Here is a 13,032-nt window from a genome sequence, read left to right as displayed (position 1 = left end):
CACAGTGCTCTGTGCGCGATAAAGCTCCTTCTTCGCCTCCGGGAGACGGACAGTTCGGCAGATGATGTGACGCAAAAAACGAAGCAGAAGAGCACCGGGATTGAGTGCGCTGCTCTCAAACTTATGCAGGACAGGGACTAACAACTATCTAGCAATTTAAACTTAGAATGACATTCGAAGGGAAAGAGCTCTTGGAAAACTTTGTTGTGCAACGCTTCTAAACCTTATGCAGCACTCCGTGGCTCATCTTACTCTTTGTTTTCGTCTCCAGAGCTGGTAAGAACTCTACCTACTTCATGAAAAACGCCGAGAGACTTGAGTACCTTCATGAAAAACGTCATGGGATGCTTGCTGTGCTGGCACAGGTTTTTTTTTTTTTGAGAAAATGCATTGAAAAGCTTTTTCGCTAAGGGGGAGGCGGCAAGAGACGCAGAAGAAGGGGATATGCAGCTCTCCGAAGGTAGGTGCCGGTCCCCGGGCGGCTTTCGGCAGAAGCCGCAGTCCAGAGCACACCGCAACCGGCAGAAAGCTCTGTGCGCGAAAAAGCCGCTTCTTCGCCTCCGGCAGCCGGAGAGCTCAGCAGGACCTGAGACGCCCAGAACGAAGCCGCACAGCACCGGGATTAAGTGGGCAGCACTCCAACTGAGAGAAAACGATAACTAACCACTTTCCAACAGTTTAAAACTAGATTACCATAAGTAGGGAAAAAGTTCCTGGACAACTTACTTTTGCATCGTTCTAAGCCATTTGCAGCACTCCATGGCGAATCTTTTTCTTCTCTCCTCAGAGATTCTATAAACTTGAGTACCTTCATGAAAACGTCGTGGGACGTTTGCTGTGCTGGCACAGTTTCTTTTTGAGAAAATGCGTGGAAAAGCTTTTCGCCAATACGTAGGCGGCAAGAGACGCAGAAGACGGGCATACGCAGCTGTCCAAAGGTAGGTGCCGGTAGCCGGATTCTTTTAACCGAAGCCACTCTTCGGAGGGCTCTGTTACCTTCATAATGGTTTTTGCTGGAAGAATCCGCTTTTTCGTTTCCGGGAATACCTAGAGAGCAACACTAGCTAAAGACACGATTGGCACCATTATGGAGAGTTTTGCTCGTTCCAGCAGGAATAACTGCGTTCTTCCTTATGCTAGGTGGCGCTGCTTATCAAGGTTTGGCTGCTTTTCACCATTTGGGCTGCTGGATGTTCAAAAAACTTACCGTAACTTCTATTTTAAGTCAGGTGCTCACTGACGCAGATCCTATTAGATATAGCACACTGCAAATAAGAGCTGTAATAGATTTATTGTTATTAGCACATGGGCACGAGTGTTAGGAATTTTATAAGGAATATGTTGCATGAATCTTTTTGACCATTCTGCAGCCATTCATGCGAAACTCACACAAGTACAAGACAATATGAAGAAATTGACTGGGAACGAGTGGGGTTTGCATCAATGGTTTGAGGGATGGGAAAGAACTGGGTGGTTGAAAGATCTCGTAAATGGAGCTTTGTTTTTACCAGTAGTCATTATTTCATTGCTTTGTGTTATTCCATGCATCGTGAAACTGCTGTGTGCCTCTTGCTAAAAATTACATTGGAAGAGATCTGGCTGGTGCAAGAAGAAGGGGCAATTGTGACAATGTATCTGAACCGCTTAGACTACGGGCTGCACCAGCCATCCAGCGTGGAACGGTTCTTCTCAGAATTTTCTCAGGGCCCTCTGGAATTCATCAAGACATAAGCCATGCTAAAACAAGAGAGGAAAAGCTGAGAAACTAAATTCCAAGACCACAAGAACTCCAAAACGGGGGGAAGGGGGGGGGGGGGGGGGGCAAAGTGCCTGGACTGTAAGTAAACACATCTTCTGAGAGGTGCATGCAGAATGAGTGGACAAGACAAAGGCACCAATAAGAAAAGCGTGACTAGCGTGTGCAGAGAGTCAGAATGAGTAAGTGCATCATGTAAACCGTAAACGGCTTCTGCTTAATCCTCTTGGTCCATTGTGCAGGAGTCCTGAATTTCCCATAAGTTATACTTACTAAAAGGGTTCTGATTTTAATGCTAGAGTTACTGTCTATACGATGATTCATGGGAATAGTTCTTTCAAATCCTTCCCTTGCTGACATCAGTTTCATCTTTTCCTGAATGTACTGCTGGCTATACATAAGTTATGAATAGAAGGGAATGAGTTTTAGGGATATGTTGCAAGGAAATAGATTGATAGCTCTGCTTCCATTTCCATTGTCTAAGAAGAATTCTGAATATTTTTGGCCCTTTCATAGACCTCTGACTCGATTAGCATCAGCAGGGAGGGACATTTAATTGGTGTTTCTCCTTTTTAGAGAGAAGCTAATGAAAAAGTTTCACCAGAATCAGAGCAGGCTGTGTAACCAGAAGAGCGTCATGAAAAGGCGCCAATCCTATCCTCTTAGTATTGCTAGTTGTGATTGGACTTCAATGAAATGTGTCAACTCTGTGTTCCTGGGTATCACATCAGTAACAGGTACTTCACCTGCTGTACTTCTCTCCTAAAGCTAAGAACAGAATCGCAAATAATCTTGATTCCAAGGTCCCAATTCACCCTGTGATGCTGACAGGTGAAAAAGGAGTGGAAGGTGCACCAGTAAATGAACTTGAATGGCCTATCTAAATCAGCGGCCACTGATTTCCTGAAGGCCTTAACAGGTCAGTTGCCCCTATTTTTCTTGGGGTTCTTTTATTCTTTGGTCATGTTTTTCTTGGGATTCTTTGAATCCTTCCCCACCAGTTCAGCCTCTGCTCTCAAATCCTTTGCTGTCATTTAAAGTATCTCAAGAGCCTGGAAACGTGTTGTCTTTATTTATCAACCCATTATTCCCTTTCAAAGGTTGTTTGCCTCAAGTCTCACTCTTGCTGATTTTCTGCTAGTTCATTGTCAGATGGCAGCAGGTGTTCTGTAAGAGCAAGTACACGGTCCTATAGCTTGCTTTTCTTCTGATTTGGCCTGTCTAGAAAATGGAATGACTGAACATCTCCAATAGGATTTTATCTCCCCATTGTGTTTCACCGCAAGGGCAGATGCCAATCATCTACCTAAACTCTTGGTGGTGAAGAAACTAGTGGTATGCTGTTGCATATAGGTAGAACTTTCCGAAAGGAAGGCCTTGTAAAACCATGGCTGAGGCCCGTTACTTTGGCTAAGTAGAAAATGACTAGGGGAAAGTGAGACAGCTGAATTAGAGGTAGATCAAGAAGTTCTAGAAGCATTGCGTGTTCACAGCGTTGGTTGAATTATGTTTGTTGTGGCTTAAAGCTATGCAAGTGATAAAGGCCTGACTGCTTCAAAAGCCTGACTTTTGCAATAAAGCGGATCTCCTTTGCACCTGCCTGGGGACTCTGCGTCACTACGGACCCTCACGCCCAGTTTGCTAAGGAGATGATGAGTAGGAATGTTGAAGAGCTGCTGTGTGCATATGAAAGGAATGGCAGAGAGTGAAGCCGTGGACAATTTCTGGGCTTTAGTACAATGCTGCTGCATTGGTGCCAGTTTAGTCGGTTTTCCATCAGTGGCATTTCTGTCTAGAAGTACACTGCCCAGAGTCTTTCTAGCATTTGATGCCATTTCCTTACTGCCATTAATACCTTCCTTCAGTTTCAAGGATGATAGAATCTTTACAGGATTTTGAAGATCCCTGTTAGGAAACACTATGCCAGAGGAGTCATCACTCCCTTTTCTTTTGCCTCCTTTGTAATTTTTATAGACTCATTTCACATTTCTGCTAATGGCAATAAGAATACTGAGACTACTTAGCAGGGTTGACGCTCTCAGCTGCTTTCCTCTTTCCTACTGCTTCATACCGTATGTGACTTGATGGCCTCGTTTTGCAACCAGCATTTTGCTGTGGTTTGCTAAAACCTGCCATGCACTGCCAACTCACAACTTGTGTGTTGGCATTTCAGGGGCTTTGATGGGTTCCTTTCTGAGATTGCCATGCACTGGACTTTCACAGTCACAAAGACTTCATCCACCATCGGTCGAATTTCAGTATTTAATACTCTTTCCTGGAATGTAGGCAACCTAGCAGCAAGTACTAAATTCGCTGCAAGCCCTGTCTTCCCAAAGGACCATTCAAAAAGTTTGCTTTTCCCCTCTGACCAATCTGCCAGTCTTTTGATGAAGAATTTGGTACCTTAATAGAACCTCTTAGAAGGGATCTCATGGCAGACAACATCTCAGGCTTTCTTGAAATACTGGCTCCTTTGGATCTCAATTCCATTCAGAGTGCATTTAAGATTTTTTTTTCACTGAAGCCATTCAACAATGCCTCTTCTCTTATAAAATGTGATGCAGGTGAGAAAGATGGATCCCCGTGAAAGGTTCTATTGATATCAAAATTCGTGCCCAATGGACTGTGCTGATGGAAATCAAATACTAGTCTAGTATTTTGAATCCAAATAATTCCTCCCAATCAGGCCCGACAGGATTGTTTGGCTTTGAATCCGAGCACGTGGACAGTAGTTGATGGTCCACAGGTTGAAAACAGTGTCGATTCTTCTCCTTCTTTTCATTGATGGCTCAGAGACTGAAAAGGCAGCTACAAAATGGCAAGTACATCCCTACAGATTATAAAACTGTTCTTCTTAATTTGCATCTCCACCATAACAACAGATGCTTAGAACTAAATTACCAATGGGAATTTTATAGCTTCTCAGAAATGAAACAGGACCTGGCTAATGGGCCTTAGCAGTAGCTACAAGTTTTTCAGCACAAGGCATCTCAAAAGTATTTTAACCTTACAGTACTTTTCTGTCTTATGCTTTCATCTCAAGGATGCAGGAAAACAAACAAACAAACAAACAAACAAAACAAAAAAAACAAGAAACCCCACCAAATAGATAATAAGCAAAATCAGAGACATATATAGAAACAGATCCCATGGTTTTTAAACTTCCAAACTTGTCTTCTCAGCACACTCTCTACAATGGAATTGTTTCCCTATCTGCCTTGAAACATTTTGCAGCAAAAACACTCTAAGGTCCTGATAGGTGTTTTGTTCAAAAATCACTTCTTCTGGTTTTCTGTCCATAAGTGGAGTAACGTGGCTGCCCTGGCAGCTGGCCAAAGGAGGTAGGAAGAGTAATCATCATCCACAACACTGGGGCTAAAGAAATTTCCACAGAAAATTACCTGCCCTATTACTTTTTCACATGTTGGGTTGAACGTTCAGAATCTGTTTCCATTTTCCCCATTCATAGAATGTTCTATTTCACAGAATTCCAGCCCCTCCAACATCAGTCCTGCCAGAACTGCCCGCCATAGGAGGCTGTCATAGGGGATCTGCTAATGTCCACTGACTCTTACCAGTATAGTGCTTGTCACTGTTGCAGATCAAGAACTTCTGAATAGTTTGGATTCATGCTCTTTGAGGGGTTGAAAACAAGAAAAGAATGACTAGACATTTCCATGATCAAATCCCCTGATGGAATAAAAATAGGAGCATAATAAATGTATTCATTGTTCTAAGAAGGGAGATGAAGGCTCCAAATGATTACTTGCATACTTCCTGTTCTAAATCCCTTGTTATCTGGCAAATTGCAAAAGATTCCAGGCTTTTGCCAAAATGCAAACCAGGTTAAAATGTGAAGCCTTACAGTTTACTGGATATAAAACTTCATCATCCATTTTTAAATCTTTGAGATTGTTATGTACTTCCTATCACTACCCTGAGGTTTAGAGCTGTAATTCAGAGAGAAAAGATTGCTATCTTGAATTCATTCTAGAAATTCGGCACTCTCATCTTGTCAGCACTCTTTCCTCTTTGTTTTCACTTCTGAAACTCTGTACGGAAGAGTGCATTAATGCATAGAGCTCTGCATCAATTCTTTACAACAGTTTCCCCTGTAATTCTTCTTTCAAAGCAAGCCTAAACACATCCACACTTTCTTACCCGACCACTTCTAAAATTCTATTGCGAAGCAAAAAAAAAAAATCTATCAAACCACTAAATCACTGCTCCAATAAAAAAAGCAGTCCATTAACTGCTTTCTTAGCAGGTTCTTTACCTTGTATTAATATGGCAACCTTTTCTTGCTCTTCTAGATTAGAACCAAATTCTTCCAGCATATAAGGAAACATAGGTTTACTGTATCTGATTCTTAGATACAGAAGTCCAGCAAGGAGTTCAGACCTCAAAAGAAGTGTCTGTACAACGAGATTCAGCACAACGTTGAGACATATTAGCTATTTTTCAAGAAAAGCGGCCAAACTGAAACTTTTTAGACTTCTCTACAATCATGCGTGCCTGCTTCCAGAACCTGACCTTCGTTGCTGGAAACTAGCTGCAATGTTACTGTAAACAATGCTGTGAATGTAAGACATCGTCATTCTTCTCTTCCATTGAAAACCTCAAGTGGAGTCGCGTCACTTCTCTTCAAAATTCTGTATTTCCTTGCAAACTGGTAAAATAAGGATAAATAAAGCGTTCTGTTCATTCAGTTTAAACCTAATGTTCAAAATGAAAAAAAAAAAAATCCATTCAGATATGATCTGCAATAATACAGTAGAAAAGAACATGAACAAGACTGGCCTAAAAAAGAAAGAAGTGAAGCAGAATTTGGGAATTTGGAAGACCTTATGATGAATAATTCAAATAAATAAATAAAAAAAATATAGCATACCCAAATTCAATCAGTTATGCACAGACAGAGAAAAAGTACTAATTACTACTCATATTTATTTCATTCTCAGACAAGAAGTTCAATGATCCTCTTGAATGCACGGAAGATTCTTGGAAAAGACAGCAGCCTTCTTCTTCACCACATACTCCTCAGAACTCCAGGAGACAAATCATTTGAGCTGTGAGGATCTTTCTCTCTGTAAAACTCCCAGAGCATAGCCAATATTCTATTCCTTTAGGGATCCTGGCCTCCCTGGGGGAGTGCTGGATAGTCTACATCCCGGTACATCAGCCAGACACTCCACCTTATTTCCCATGGCTACTGCAGCAAGGACATCATCTACACTGGCTTTCTAGCCAAAATGTATGCAAGGCACAACAAAGAACATAGCCAAAACCTTGAGCACAGCTTATGGGTTTTGAATGAAAAATCTCAGGATGGCAATACTGGATCTTCTGATCCAAAGCATCAGGAAACATTTCTTTAGAGGTGTTGGGAAAGATGAAAGTTTGACAAGAAAGTTTCACAGATATCTATGCTTGGCAGAAAGATTTTTCAATGTGGAGTCTGAAGAAGGAATAGAGTTGGAAGCAAGTTTTGATCTAGAAGAAAAGAATTGCTGAGCCAGTCTTACTGGATAACCGAGGAGACCTTAGTTAGAAGATGGTTTTATGACTTACAGCAAAGGATAAACCCACCCCAACCAAGAAGATGTTTTTACCAAGCAGGAAGCTAGCACAGGCAAACAAGTCAGCAAATGCTGCAAGCAGAAAAAGCTCTCCAAATTTTCCACTGTCAAGAAAACTGAAAAACAACTTTCCGCTTCAACTGTAATATACTGACTTTTAGTGAGTGGAGAATAGCAACATATGGTAATTAGAGTCGTTAGGATAGGCTATAGATAATAGTTAAGGGATAGATTGGTTCTACTGTATGAAGATGCTCAGCAAAGTGCCAAAACCAAAGGGTCTCCAGGCCTGCCTGCAGCTAGAGCTGACAGCTGTAGGCACAGGCTCTGTTGCCCACTACCCTGGACTGCTGCAACATCTTGGATGGAATAAACTGCATTTTGGAGAGCCGCCTGGACTCCCACATCCCTCATTTAGGCTCTTATGTGGAGGTGAAAAAAGCCTCTGGGTATTGTACAAAAAAACCAGCTATGTAATCTAGAGTTGCATGACCCAATATTTCTATTGAACTGGAACAATTTTTTATCAATATTATGGATCCACTTCTTTTCAGTGTGTTTGGTAAAAACATAAAGCATCATTTAAAAGACATTCTTGGATGCATACTAAGTACTACGAATTAGTTAAGGTGTTGGTTTGGCATGGCTTGGTTTTTGGTGGGGAGGGAAGAAGCCAGCCCCAGAAGTGATTTTTTGTGCAAAGCTCCTAGAAGCTTCCTCCATGCCTGGCAAAGTGAATCCCTGCTTGGCACTAAGAAGAGACATGCTGCTCAGCCAATTACAGAAGCTGATAGTGCCTTGGTGATATATTTAAGAAGGAAATCAAAACTGCAGCCAGTTAACCTTGAAGTTGGGAAATTTTTAGGTTGGCACCTCTTCTGCTTTAAAAGCCAAACCAGTGAGACACTCTGTTGCAGTGTGTGTTTATTATTGTACTGCAGTTCTAGTAGTCCGTTTTCTAAGCCTTCCTATTTTGTGCTGTTATAGCATATGTTATTATGAATGGATTGTTCCTTTCCCCCCAGTATTGTTGGCTTTTGCCCTAGCTGTCCATCTCCCCAAAGACCTGCCCTTTTGTTCCCTGTTCCTTCTCCCATTGAACCTCAACCCCTCCCCAAGCCTGCCCCTTTCTCTAGAAACTTCCCTCTCAATTTTGTACCCTTCAAAACCCCATTGGTTTCTTCAAGTTATTCTCCTCCCCTGTAGTCCTCCTACTGGTTTCAACATTGTATTCTCCTCCTTGTGTTCCACCCCCAGTTTCTCCCAGTTGGTTAAAGATTGTATCCTCCCCTGGGACCTTCCCCCCATTTAGAAGTTGATGGATGCCTTTGAATCAGTGTCTTTCTGTCCTTGACCCTCCAGGGAGTAAACTGAAAAATATGCAGAAGACCTCTCCCTGTTCCTTGTCCCTGCCCTCAGCGCAGTTCTATCCCCAAGGCAGTCCACCTGTGCCGTAGAGCAGCTGTGCCCTACAGCTGCAGCCCGGCTTCGACATCTTTCTTGGGGCGGCCCACTCTCGCTGTCGGTGTCAGGAGCTAGTTGGGCTGAAGAAATCCAGCATTGCAGCAAGACTCCAAGTCAGAAATCCGGTTTATTAGGAAAAGGGGGAAAAACCCAAATCCATGCAAGAGTACAAAAGAAAAACCACTGACAGAGTCAGAATACAAGCTGACGTCCTGCTAGTTAGGGTGGTGAAAGCAGTTTGGATGCAATGGTCTTGTTGAAGTGGTGATTCTGTAGAAACCATCTGGTAGCTCTTGTCCTCTGGAAAACCAGTGGCTAAGGGTGGCCGTTCCTCTGGCAATGCAGTAGAAATAGTGCTTCTTGCCTTCCAAAACCCAGATGATATCCAGGTGGGGATGCTTAGCTCCTACCCCCTGGGCAGAGCATCTCCCAATGGGCTGATATCATTCTGAGTCATGATGTGGGTCCTTGATTACCCGTGAAACAGAAATGGCTCCTGGAGGGAGTTATCTCTGAGTCATGTGGCAAGACATTGATGGGCCCATTAACAGGAGAGAAGGAAAAAATGATGCCACCCCTGGTTTCCGCAGTTCTTGAGGGTGGGAATAAGATGCATTTTGATATTGTAAGCTAGGACAATACAGGATGCAGGTTTTTGCATTTGCAGGAAGTTTGTATGGATTTGAAAAGTATCCTCATGGCAGAGGCACAAAAGTATTCTCATACCCCTTTGAATCATCTTCAAATGAAGCAATTCTCCCAATAACCTAAGGCATGAATGACTTGCAAGTGAGTTGAAGGAACACGCCAAAGATAAGTAGTGTTCAACTGCAGAGAATTGTTTAGGGACATCATACCCTAATATTTTAAATCAGAAAGCATGGATGGACGGGTCTTTTTTCCTTAGTTGACTACAGAACCAGCGGTCCTTTGCAGGAGGGTGTTTGGATTTAGGATGAGACTGGCAACTAAGAGCATGGCTACACAGAAGGTGCTACTTTTAGACCAGAACATTCAACTACTAAAGGCAGATAGGAGAATAGCTGATTAGTGACAGCTCTGACAGGAAGAGTCTGCGGCTTACCCCGTGGGAACAATAGTAGCACATTTCAATTTTAGAAAACCATTCATTTCAGAGGACCAAGCATCAGTGAAAAGAAAAGGTCGAGTAAAGACATCCTAGTGCTCTTCTGATCAGAAGCATGTTCCTCCATATGAGACTATTTAGGAAAGGACAGTGCGTTCACAAGTTAAGGTGTGCCAGTTACAAAACCTGCAGAACAAGGCAAGACAAACATTTTATTTGCTATTTTTATTTCACCTGCTAAAAAATGATTTTTTTATGACTGAATTTTATTAATTCTGCAAAGCTATCTTTTTGAACGTCTTTATATCCGTATTAAACACCGAGGTGACAAAGAGAGCAGCAGTGGAAGGAAACCTGATCCATCTCCCCCTCCTTGTAGCTTTAGGCCAGTGAGCGATTAGAAGTTGGTCACTTCATTTGAGATAAATAGCTTTACCAAGAGAGAATATTATCCAGCCTTGATCTTTCCTTTGGAGCTGATCCACTTTGTAGTCATCAATTCTTGACTCAGTTGGGGAGAAACAATGGCATTACGGCCATGGATGTTAGAGTGCACTGATGGGAAATGAAGTTCTCATCTTCAGGTCCTTACTTCAGAAAATATTCCAAATTCATCAGAAAGAAAATTCAAAGACCAGTAATCCCCACTCAAATGACCTACTTCAAATAGTCTGCACGCATAAGAGACATCAAGCAGGTGCTCTCATCTGTTAGGGGAATACCCAGCCAGTACATTATTGTCTAGTTAGGAGGCAATAATTTTGGAAAGCATTGAATTTTTTGTGTTGTAAGTGAATGGTCAACACATTTTATTACTGGATAAGGTAAAATCATGTCTTCTGCATCCTTTCAGAGAGGAAGCTTACCTGGATCTAAAGCTGCTCAGCTCCATGATAGGATGCTTTGTCTTCAAAGGGAACTCTAGTCTTTGTCCTTTTGGATTGCTTCCATAGCTTTTCACTCACTCTTCAAGTACCTGTTAAAATGTCCTCTTATCCCACGCAAATTTTTATGGGCATAGTCACTGAATTGGGAAGTATTCCATAAAGTCCACAGGCCTTGTTGAGATGGATGCACAGGTCTCAAGGGTGTTAGCAGATGTTATTCTGAGGCCACTCCTGATCATGTTGGATGGATCATGGTGACTGAGGAAAGTGCCCAAAGACTGGATGAAAGCAAATGTCACCCATCTTCAAAAAAGGCAACCGGGAGGACTCAGAAAAGTACAAGCCAGCCAGCCTCATTTTGATCCCCAGGAAGTTGATGGAGTAGCTATTCCTGGAAAGCATTGCCAGGCACACGAAGGAGGACAGAACAAATGTAGTCAGCATGGATTTACCAGGGGAAATTGGTGCTTGACGACTTTTTAAACTCCTCCGGTGAATGAACTTGCCTGGTAGATGAAGAGAATATCATCTGCCTGGGCTTCAGGGAAGTTTTTGACGTTTATCTACATGGCAGCACACATACCTACGGGAAGGAAGAGTGCAAAGAGCAGGGAACCAGTGTCTTTTCAATGATGCTCAGTGAAAAGACAAGAGGCTGTGGGCACACACTGCAATACAGGAGATTGCCTCTGAGCATCACAAAATTATTTTTTACCGTGACGGTGACTGAACCATGGCACAGAGTGTCCAGAAAGATGGTGGAGTCTGGATCATTGAAGACATTAAAAGTAGGCCCAGATATAATCCTGGGCAACAGGCTCTAGGTATCCTGGTTGAAGCAGGGGGATGGGACTTGGTGAGCCCCACAGAGCCCTTCCACCCTCATTCATTCTGTGCTAGTGAATTCTCTTAGAGATGCATTTCAAGGACTGGCATGACAAAGCTCTGTGCAGAGTGAGATCCAAATGGACATGGGATTTAAGTTCCTTAAGTAGTGTTCAAGAAGAATGTAAAACTCCAGGAAACCTGTCTCTTCCATAACTGAATCCCTTTTCATGGGAAAATTCCCCAGCTCTAGAAAGATCCTCTGAGACGCATGCTTAAGACTGACACTGGCAGAGCAAATTTCTCCCTATGCGTGTCTAAGACCAGTTAGGATCTTTACCAAAAGTGTTGTCAACGTAGTCACAGAAGGCATATTGTTAAGAAGTGACAACTTACATCAGAATGGCAAATATTGGTCCACCAATGAATTACTGTATGGGAATTATCTACTTGTATTCCAAATAAAAAAAAGGAGTTGGTCTTTATTGAACTCTTTCATTGCAATATTCATAAGGGAAGAAAAAGACCTATGTCCTTAACTTTCTTAACTCTAACAAAGATTTAAAAAATTCCTTGTAAAAAGCGTATCTGAATTATCGGTCTATGAAACAATTTGAGTTGGGAAAAAAGTCCTAAAATTGTGTAGATAGTTGCAAAGAAAGCAAGAAAATAGGAAAGAAACAAAAACAGAGAAAAAGAGTCATCTTGAGTCTGCTAGCTAGTTCTAGAAGTAGTCTGCTAGAAAAAGGAAACCCCAGTTGAATTTCAAATGTGTTCATGCACTTGATTCAGTAACTGGTCAATGTAAAAACCAATCCTTTCGTACAACTTCCCCCAGCAACAAAAACTTCAACAGATTGACACCACCATCATGCCTGTCCCAGATGTATTTAAAAGAGAAATGATGATTTTCTTGAAAATCTATTTGCGTAAAAGTTGCAAGACATTGGAGGGATTCTCTACATTCTCCTTCCTCCATGCGGCTTGAAAGTATATTTGATAAAATATGCAACAAAGCATGTGATTTACAAGGTAGAGTAAAATGGATGACTTGGGAATTGATCTCTTTTGGATATGAAACTTCATATCCACTCTCTGGGAAGTTTCTAAAAGAAATGATGGAGCTGAGGCATGAATCTGCCTCTCCGAGTGCTAAGCAAACATAGACACTCCCCTTCACATGGCCCCACCTTCCGCACACACCTAGGCATGCACAGAGATCAGCATAGCAGATCATGAACACCTTGGAAAAGACTGAAATGCTAAATAGCTCTCTTTGTGGACAAAATAGCCGGTACACTATTTCAAATATCTGGTACAAAAACTCTGTTGAATATCTACCTCATATTTAAAACACAGGTTTTCATTGAATTCTGTTTGCAGAATATTTTCCTTCCATTTGTTCCTTTAAAATTCCTTTGTTCTATGTCTAGG

This window comes from Haemorhous mexicanus, chromosome 26 (genome assembly GCF_027477595.1).
Source record: "Haemorhous mexicanus isolate bHaeMex1 chromosome 26, bHaeMex1.pri, whole genome shotgun sequence".
Classification (NCBI taxonomy): Eukaryota; Metazoa; Chordata; class Aves; order Passeriformes; family Fringillidae; genus Haemorhous; species Haemorhous mexicanus.
Note: the sequence above shows the minus strand (reverse complement) of the source record.